Source organism: Thunnus maccoyii, chromosome 1, assembly GCF_910596095.1.
Source record: "Thunnus maccoyii chromosome 1, fThuMac1.1, whole genome shotgun sequence".
Lineage (NCBI taxonomy): Eukaryota > Metazoa > Chordata > Actinopteri > Scombriformes > Scombridae > Thunnus > Thunnus maccoyii.
The window spans coordinates 22,617,249-22,627,214 of record NC_056533.1 but is presented as its reverse complement, the minus strand read 5'-3'; positions in this window follow the sequence as shown (position 1 = coordinate 22,627,214).

The following is a 9,966-nucleotide window of genomic DNA, read 5'->3' as shown; positions in this document are numbered from 1 at the left end:
GACTGGTGGGATGGAGGAGAGAGAAATGGCCGCATGTCCTCATGCATCTCAAGTGGTCAGCAGTTTGAACCTGTCCATGCCTCCTGTTCCATTATGGAATAGTAACACAGGGGCCTGTTTGTTCGCCAAACACAATTAACAAGGTTTCTGCTGCACATCAATACTGCTATTTGCATAGGGTATTGATCTGAAGTCCTTATAATCACAAAATGTTAATTGCACCAATTAATTCTCAATCTGTTTGTGCCCTTGTCTGGCCGCCTTGAGCCCTGAAGGTCAGTGTGAAAATGAACTGCTCTTTGATTCTCCTCCAGGAAAAGATTTTTTCCCAAGACAACACAGTTTGCTACTGCGAAATCAAAAGGCCCTACCATCCTTTATCATTATTATCATTCCCTGTGAGTAGCAGCTAATGGGTTTGAAATCTTGTGATCTGATTTGTCCTTTTAAACAAGGTTTTTCTTGTCTCGTTCATTAACCAGGGCTGCCTCCTTTTCTCTGCAGAGCCACAGCTATTTACACCTCAAAGACACAGTATCCCCCTTTATATTGACTAATAAGTCATTTTCTGAGACAATGCATTGCCCGTTTGATTCATAGCCCATACGCAGCGTCTGTGAGTTTCCCTCTGTCTCTGGTCCTGCTGCTACACCATGTTATTACATGCTGAAACATGACCTCCTGGTTTATTGTCTGTTTGAGATGATCAGAATAATAAGTCAGAGCTGTCTACTCTGCTGCTCCTCTGTCTGTGATATGTAGGTAGGCCTTCTTCCTTTGTTGTTGGTTCTTCTCATTTTTTGAGTCAAAACACGATACTGTATTGCTGTAGTTGTAGCAATATTCATATGTATAATTTCATGTATAGTATAGAATAAAAACACAACTAAGTGGTGAGAACAAATTATATTTTTACACTGGCTGTATTTACCAGTATTGATTGGAGTCTGCGTTAATTGCTTTTCCTTCTGTCTTGATACGATCAACAACAAGAACACAATTATAGGTTTTGCAACGTGTTTCTCTCCCCAATATCTGTACATATCAGTGCAGAAGGACCTCTCTTCCAATCCCCGTCACCCATGCCTGAACACAGCCAAATGACAAATGAGCCACCCTGTGTGAAAGATGAATTTCAATCCACTACACCTGTGCCACCCCGCAAAATGAAAGGACTGATTGCCTCCAATTGCATATTTAAAATGCTTAATTCCTCCATTAAGAAACCTATTTACATGAATTAGGGACAATTAGCATTTTCAGACCCACTTCAACTTTGTTCGCCCCCATCCATTAACATTTGAAAGTGTCGGCTGCCAGACACAAGAAAGCCCCTCCATCTGATTTGTGCTGACCCCCTATGACGGCTGCCTGGAAGGACTTTTTTATCTGTGCCACCTTACCAAAGGAGGGGGCTGGCCCTGGGTCTATAGTAAGTCACCTCATTATGGTTAATCAACAAAAGCCAGTGAATGAAAGACAACAGAGTGAAGGGCAAAGGGATGTCAAATGGAGAAAAACTGAGGTGCAGGTCTTAAACCTCACCCACCTTTTATCCGAGGGATATTACATTAATTCGATGTGGTAGAGTTCATGGGTTGTCCCTCTAATAGTGCACACTGAACAGGAAAAATCTGTGGCCTCTAAACTGTCAGTACTTAAGTGGAAATAATAAAGAAAAAAGTTGATAGAGGAGGAGAGGATGAGTATCGCAGTATGCACCTATCAGGTTTTTGAAGTTATTAGACCTTGTAGCTCCATCCAATCTACACAACAGAAAATGAAGCTTCAGTGAAGACTGTTTGTGCACAGCCTTGAATATTTTTATTGGTCAGCAATTACAGCATCTGATTCAAAGCACTTACACATCCTTGGGATGAGCTTTTTGATGGAGAAAAGCTGTCATCTTCTAATGAAGATGACAGAGAGGCTGTCTCACTCTCTGGGGAATGTTTTAGAAAAAGGAGCCTCACATCATGTGAGTCATATGTAATGCTTTTTATTGCTGTAGTCACAGGCAAGGGAGGGAGGGAGAGCTTGTTTTGATGATTATATTCACTCTTGAAAATATATTAATATCTCTTTGAGTTGCATAAATCCTGTGTGTGTGTGTGTGTGCATGTGTGTGTGTCAGAGAGAGAGAAATAGCATCCTGCATCTGTGTGTGCCCATCTATAATAGTGCATATGTGTGTGTAAATTGTATATGTAATTGTTATCCTTTGTGCTGTTCTAAAATTGAATTGAATTGAATTCATGTTGGTATGTTTTACTTGAATTATGAAAGTGGTCTTATGTCCCTTTCAGGTTAATAAATGTCTAAATAAACTGAAATCAAACTAATGACTAATGTGCAGAATGGTACTTTCAAACCAAACATGCAAGAGCAAATAGTTTGTGTGAGATAGAGTGCAAACTGAAGAGCAGCACGTAATCCTACAAAGCGGCTAACTAGGATGCGGAGAACTAGATAGGAATGTAAATCATTACTTGTATTACTTTTTTAACCTGGCATCCCCCGTCCTCTCTGACATTTCCTGCCATGCTTGTGATTTTATACCCAAGTTCAGATAGGATTAGAGAGAAGAGTTACATGACTCCCGGTTCCAAATGAACTTTTCCTTTGTTTTTCTGTACAGTAAAATTATTACCGCCATAACATCCGCATTCCATCAAGACCAGAATCCCATTGGATCTGTGTTATGGAGGTCAGCAAATTTGGGGTCAAAGTTGAATTCAGTTGCACTTGAGGTGCAAAATCTAGTGAAAAATCAGCATAGTAGCTTTACAATGTCAGATCACATACATGAGCCTAAAACTGAGACCCAGACCTGGGTAATGCCTGTGTCTTTAAGACCCAAACCTACTAAACCCTACTGGTACTGCCAAATTGGGACCTGAGGACCTGAAGCTTAACTCTCAAGGCTAAAATTCATTGGCTATACACTCTGTCTCTTTCCTTTCTTAATAAATTACATTTTAAAATAACCACACCTGTACCCAACCCAAGCCTGAAGCTTTATCGGGACTTGTCGAGTTCGGTAGGAGAACTCTATGGGCTATTTAGAAGAAGCTGCTAAAACACACACTTTGTGACATGATAGGGTTAGCTGACAGTACAACAACTAAAGTTAAGGTTAGGGTAAAAATGTGTGTTTAAAGGTTAAGGTCACCCAAATCACAGAATGTACTCCCACTTTCTCCAAGTGGTATGAAGTCAAAAAGTTAGTTCTTAGCCATGAATATTTCAAACTCAGACCTTAAAGTTGATAAAACATTGAAATTGATTGTAAACTGATACTATACAGCATAAGTAGGCTGAAAATGGGAGCCATTAAGTCTGTGTTGTCACACGTTATAACAGAAGTGACACACATGGCAAGTGGAAAGAAGGGTGTCTTCTGCTCAGTAACTTCCTAAGACAAAATGTACAGTACGCCATCTGGCCAAGAGTTTTGCTAGCTTGAGGGCTTTGGTCTTAAATTATTTTGAGGAGCGGCTTTGGCGGACCACTTTGTACAAAGAGAGGTACAGACTGAGATGGTTGACCCCCAAGTATGAAACATACCGTCTGCTGCTCATAAACTGAACTGTCTCTGCAAGCAATAGATTCAACTAGTGTGAAACAATTACATCAGCAGCTGAGGACAATGTGGACATCATGGACTCATGCTACCATGATGTACACACCATTACATGACACAGGAATTAAGGAGGCTGTTGGAGGTTTTTCTTGAGCGATTTTCTTCCACTACATCCTGCATCCAACAACAACAACATGTCTTCCCAGAAGAGAGAAGTACCCACAGGTAAAACAGGTACTTAAATGTTAGACTACAGCACCAGGTCTGGTGTCAGATCAGACTACATCACCTACATCATGTTATGTTGTATTAAACTGCAATGGGGCACTGCAGCAGTAATGCAGTAATGTAATATTTTAAAGGTACCTTTTAAAGTTTGCATTGTAAACTAACACAGTTTAGTCTACATTCAACATTCCTCACCAAAATGCATTTTGAAGGCCTTACGAACAACCTGAATTCATTTCCTCAGTCATTGCAAAGGCTTTTCGCTTTGGGTGTTTTGAATTCTGCATCATTTTAAATTAATGTGTGGTCCTCTTCTTCTTCTAGTCTTTTACTGGCACATTGCTACCTTTATGGTGCATTACTGCCACCAATTGTCAACATGAATTTTCATGCTCTTCAATCAACAGAAATATATCCAATCACACCATCCTTGTCCGTGCGGAGATACAGTATGAAAATGACGGGGTCCTGCCCATCCGAATATTGCTCTACAGTGCCAACAGTGGACACAATTTTGTCAACATACCTACAAGGAAAAATACTGTATTACATAAACATATATTCCAACATTGGACATATCAAGTAAAATTTTATGAAAATGTGCAAAATGAAGTATTAGACTTTGGAAATAATATTTAGATCTACATAATATATACAAAACAGCTGACCTTACTGAGATATTGTATGACAAAATGTGAAATGGCAAAAATGTCACAAAAAACAGAATGTCAACATAGTGTCAACAGTGTGCAACAAGAATATGAGAAAAAATATGTGACACATTACAGTTTATCTACAGGATGTGTAAAAATGTGCAGTTATTCACACAACCACATCTATCTATGAAAGTTATTTGTAGGCATGTGTAGATACCTGTCCACCTTCTAGATATATTGTCTTGATTTGCTGCTCTACAGTATGTCAGCTCACATTTTCCAATCCCTGGCTTCCTTCAGCTCTCCCTGCCTGTGTCTGCTCAACAATAATTCCCTCCTGACTCGTTTAATATGACGTACAGAGTGAATCTGAAATGCGGGTTTCTCTTTCTAAATAGGGAAAAGTTTGATCTCTGTTTGTTTTTACTGTTCAACACTTGCCAACAACAATCATAGAGTCCTTGTACCTGGACCAGGACACACACCTGTTAATGTTGGTGAACATAGAGGACGTATGTAATCACAAAGTTGCCAAGTTGCCAATTATGGATCATCCACCAATATTAAATATAACTCCAGATACACTCATACAGGGTCTATCTAACAAACTGCAATTTATCATTTTCACCACTTACAATTTACAATTTACAATTTCATTTAGCAGACACTTTTATCCAAAGCGACATACATCTGAGAGCTGATACAACACAAGCAGGGATCTAGTCAGGAGAGAACAACACAAGGAAGTACCATAAAGCTAAGTTTGAGTCTGATGTAGATGCCAACAGACGGTGCACAGATGCAACACATAGAGTGCATAGAAGCAGATTTTTTTTTTTTGTTTGTTTGTTTGTTTGTTTTCTTTTTTTGTATTTTTGTTTTTTCTCTTCCTTCAGTCCATCGAGTGCAGAGGTGTTCACGAAAGAGCTTGGTCTTTCATCACTTCATTATCTGTTCTTATTTCTGCTCTGATCTTTCTACATCTTGCTTGGTAATTTATTTGCACCACCAAAACTTTACTCTTGGCTGTCCTAAGCTACTCTTCTCTTAAGGGCGTTGCGCTATTCAGTGCAGGATTACTTGTGCCAAATAGGCATTTCTGTCCATTTGCTATGCTATATTTTTAGGTGATACATACACTTTTGCTGGTAACTTTATTTTCATTCAGAATCAAAGAATTCAGGAAAGAAATGATAAATAATTTGTAGACAATTATCTAGAGAACTTTGTAAGTGTGTCATATTTTAATAATTTATATTTTCATAACTTTACATTTTTTCATTTACATAATATTCTAAATTAGTTTTGGTTACTTTTGCCAGTACTGTTAGATCGCCAACATCAGATGAAGCTGCTGAGTGTAGCTCCTCTGATACACTTTGCAATCCTTCCAATATTTCAGGACACACCAAAGGACAATCAAATGCCATCGTCTCACTGGATTTAGCAGCCTTATTGTGCTCGCCTCCTGACAATCTCCCTCCAACATATTTCAGAACAAAAGTGGTCACTTCCATAGTTTCTAACAATTTATGGCAGTGTATGATTTATTTCTTAGAGTTACACATGTTGCAATGAAGAGTCACTGGTATATTAATTAGTTAGTTAGTTGGGTTTTTTTTTACATTTGGTGATTAACTGTTCAGGTATATCATTAAATAAGTTGCCTGAGACAATGTATGCCACCATAAATAACTGAAGAGCATGAATGCATGTACACATCTACACAGGCTCATACTGTAATAAACACAATGCAGCCTGTTTGAATGCATTTATTGTCTGCAATTCAAGGACAAGTCCTACGCACTATCATAATTGTGCTATTGATTATACATAACTCACTTTGTCTGATTATGATTACAATTTAATATTGACTTTCCGCGTGCAATGAATTCACTCTGCTGGTGTCAGTCTTGTTGACTTGTATGATCTATGATTCATCAATACCATTGATTCTCCCAAAGTTCATCCATCCATATGTGACTGGCACATCAGTATTTTACATAAAAAAAGATTGAGGGGAGGCAATCTGCATGTCAGCAAAATGTCACTATAATTGAGCATGGCTGATGTTATTGTCCCTTAACGAAGTTCTGACTGTTTTATAAACAGGGCTGGGACAAGAGACATCAGTCACAAGGGAGACTGTTAACATTACCAAGGACAAGAACATCCTGCATTAAACAGGAGCAGCACATGTGCCGCGCTCCCCCTCATATGGAATTTGAATGCACTCTGATACTCTGCTTTAGCATATACTGCATGTATCCATTACATCTATTTATCTATGTGTTTGTATGTTGAAACACCACAGTGATGGCAGGAGATGCATTCACAGTTTACAGAACAAAAGGAGAACATGCACTACTACGATAGCACACAAGAATGACAACGAGCACACTGAGGCTAATTGGAAAAGGCCTGTTACTGATTACAGACGCTCTGTTTGTGTGTCTATGTGTGTGTATACATATGTCCCGCGTGCCTTGCGTGGGTGCACGGCTATTCAGTCCACACACCCCTGTGTATCTCTGGCAATTGCGCTGCTGGTGGACACCGCTGTGACAGAGGGCTGCCCTCGGAGGTCTCTGGATATCCAGTGTAAATCCAGCCCAGTGGAGCTGTGAAAAAAGCTAATAATATGTTATTGCAGTCTAGGTCCCCCTGTCGCCTCTCCATCAGAGCACCACTGTCACCTTACACATGGACCACGGTGTGATAATGGACAATAATGCGGAGTAGCTGAGAGTGAGAAGTCCAATCTGCCTCCTGAGTGGTAAAAGGGCTGAGGGAAAGTACACCCCATATGCTGTGTGAGAGCTCCTGACTTGGAGGCCGCGTGTCATTCCACCATGAACCTCTGGGCATCCTTTCCGATAGGTAAGCGTACTTTTCATTGATTATTATCTTATTCCATAAAGCATGAAGCTTCAGTCTTGCCAGGAGAGGGCCTGTGTGGGTTTTCGCAGCAAAACTCACTAATTACATTTTGTTCCACTGAGAAGAGAGGCTAATTTGTGAATTCACCACAGCTTGTCAATACAGCACAGCTTTGTTTTTGTTATTACAGTTTTTTAGGCATCCAAATATATAATCCAGCTACACAGAAGACTATTGCCTAATTGTTTCATCATGATGTGTTTATTCATATTTAATGCAGATGCATTTTCTCCCCCAAAAACATGGTCATTAGTGGGAGCTTTGCAAAAGAATAAACGCGTAGATTTGTTGTGAGAGTGTTTAAATCTCTCAAAGAGAATCTGAAATCGTGTTATCAGTAGTGACTGCAGGCATGTTTGCAGTTAGTGAAGCGCTGCCACACATAGACTGCTGAGCTATTGTTCTGCTTTCTTTGTTTAGAACAAAGTTTTATAAAATAACCTTCAGAACATAAGTAACAACTCCGTTTTCAAACCTAAACATATTAAATATGCTTCCTTTGATCAACCAAATGTTTCTGGTTTTTCTTACAGTTACATTTTCCCGCTAGAGAAATGTAAAAACATAACAAAACATAAGCAGCAGCAAAACAGTGCATGTAAAAACAAAGTGGTACAACTTTTAGCCAGACTGAGGCCTCTAGTGGCAGCTGAAGGCAACATCCTCCATACTCGACTACTCTTCTTCTTCATTCATGAAGTGCTTAAGTGTGTTAATAATCAACATGAAGATCTTCTGTAGATTGAACATGCAGTATATATAGGTAGCATCTCTGATGGGGCAAAATGCTGTTTAATCTACAGTGTGACTTCGAATTTCTACATCTTAAGAATGTTTCCACTTGTCACATTTCAGTGCTCTCTAAATTCATTGAGGTTAGAGTAAATGTAAGACGGTAAATTGCAGCCTGCCTCTCTAATTGTAATTATTGTGATGTTGAGAGGGCACAGGGGGCATTTTATTTTCTGTCTGATGATTGAATTTCTGCCCCTCTTCTACGCCGACTTGTATTTTGGTGCGTGACCACAGGCTTTGTGGTTTTCCAAGCCTCATGGGACCAATTCCCATTATTTACTTGACTGTGACCCCGTATCATGACCCCTCAAGTCTCTCATTCTCCAGAAGCCTACTTTTAAATTGCCCATCTAATGGCAACCTGCATTTTTACTGAACTGTAATGAATGCTCCAATTACGCTGAAGGTGATGGAGGTGATTTTCCTATGATAGAAGGGGTGATTGGATCCCCCCACACTCCATTTCCCTATCTCTCTGCTCTTCAGGCATTCTCACAGACCTGTGGTCAGCACTAGCTGTTGGGAAGAAACTAGGCCTCCACTTGTGTTAATGCACCCTCTCAGTGCACTGCCAAGCCGTGCACCAATGAGGTGACTACAGAATTAAGTGCTTGAAATAAATGAATTCATTCTGGCAGAAATGTGTCAAATGACCTTTCCGCTGCTCATTACACATGGTGCACATTACACCAGAGAAATGCTCCTGTTGTCTGGGCTCCTTTTGTTTCCCCCCCACCCCGTCCTCTCTGCCTTGTCAAAGGGGAATGGTAATTAATTGAAATCATTTCCATGTGTAAGGTTGTGTAGATCCCTCCTCAAGGTGTGTCAATGGGTCGATAGATATTTGGAGTGTATAGTGGAGTCAGGTGATAAGAACTCCAGTCATACTGTGCTAAATGACTGCCAAAGCTCCATAAAACCAATTCAAGGGCAGAGGAGTTTGAGGGCAAGAAGTAACAGAGAGGAGAGGAGGGGGGGGGGGGGGGGGGGGGCATTGTCCCCAGATAGTGACGGTGGTCACTATCCACAGAAATTGAAATGTTTTGGATCATTCAAGGCTGGGCATTTTTCATTTTCCACCCCTTTTTTCGCTGTGATTAAAAGGTTGTTTGTGAGAACTGAACAGTCTCCTTGGAGGTGGTATCCTCCTGCTTGACTGAATGGGGGGCATTTCACCCAGCTCTGTGCACAAGAGAGGAGAGCTTATCCTAATGCAGAGGCTGCCTGTCTGTCTGTCTGCCAAGGAGAGATGCGGCTTTAAGAGGCCCATACATGGTGTTGATTAGTTTTACTGAGCGGGTATGCAGAGACCAATAAATTAAATATGAATAAATTAAAAATGTACTCTAGCAGAAAATTGCTTGGAAAACAACCTCCTCCCCATTAAAATATGTATAGTAATGCCTTTTATGTGAAGTAACCTGGGATTAGATATCACTGTAAATTAACACGCCATCCAACCGTAGTCAAGAACTTTTCACTTTTAACAAGGACTTATAAAAGAGGTATTTACTCCAGTGTGTTCAGTAATTAATTTGATATTCAAATGAGCTTACAGTATTTATTATAATTGCAAATATCCCAAATAAGTGTAGTTTTTAAAAAAAGGGTAGTGTCAACAAAGATTGATGAGGCTCGCTTTGAAATTTGAGTTAAAGTCCTTTAAATGGGAGCTATTTGGTGTGCGGATCTCTCTGTTATACTCTGCAAGGTATTTTTTGATCCAGCACCCATCCTGTTGGGTATTGGGATGTTTGAGTCTTT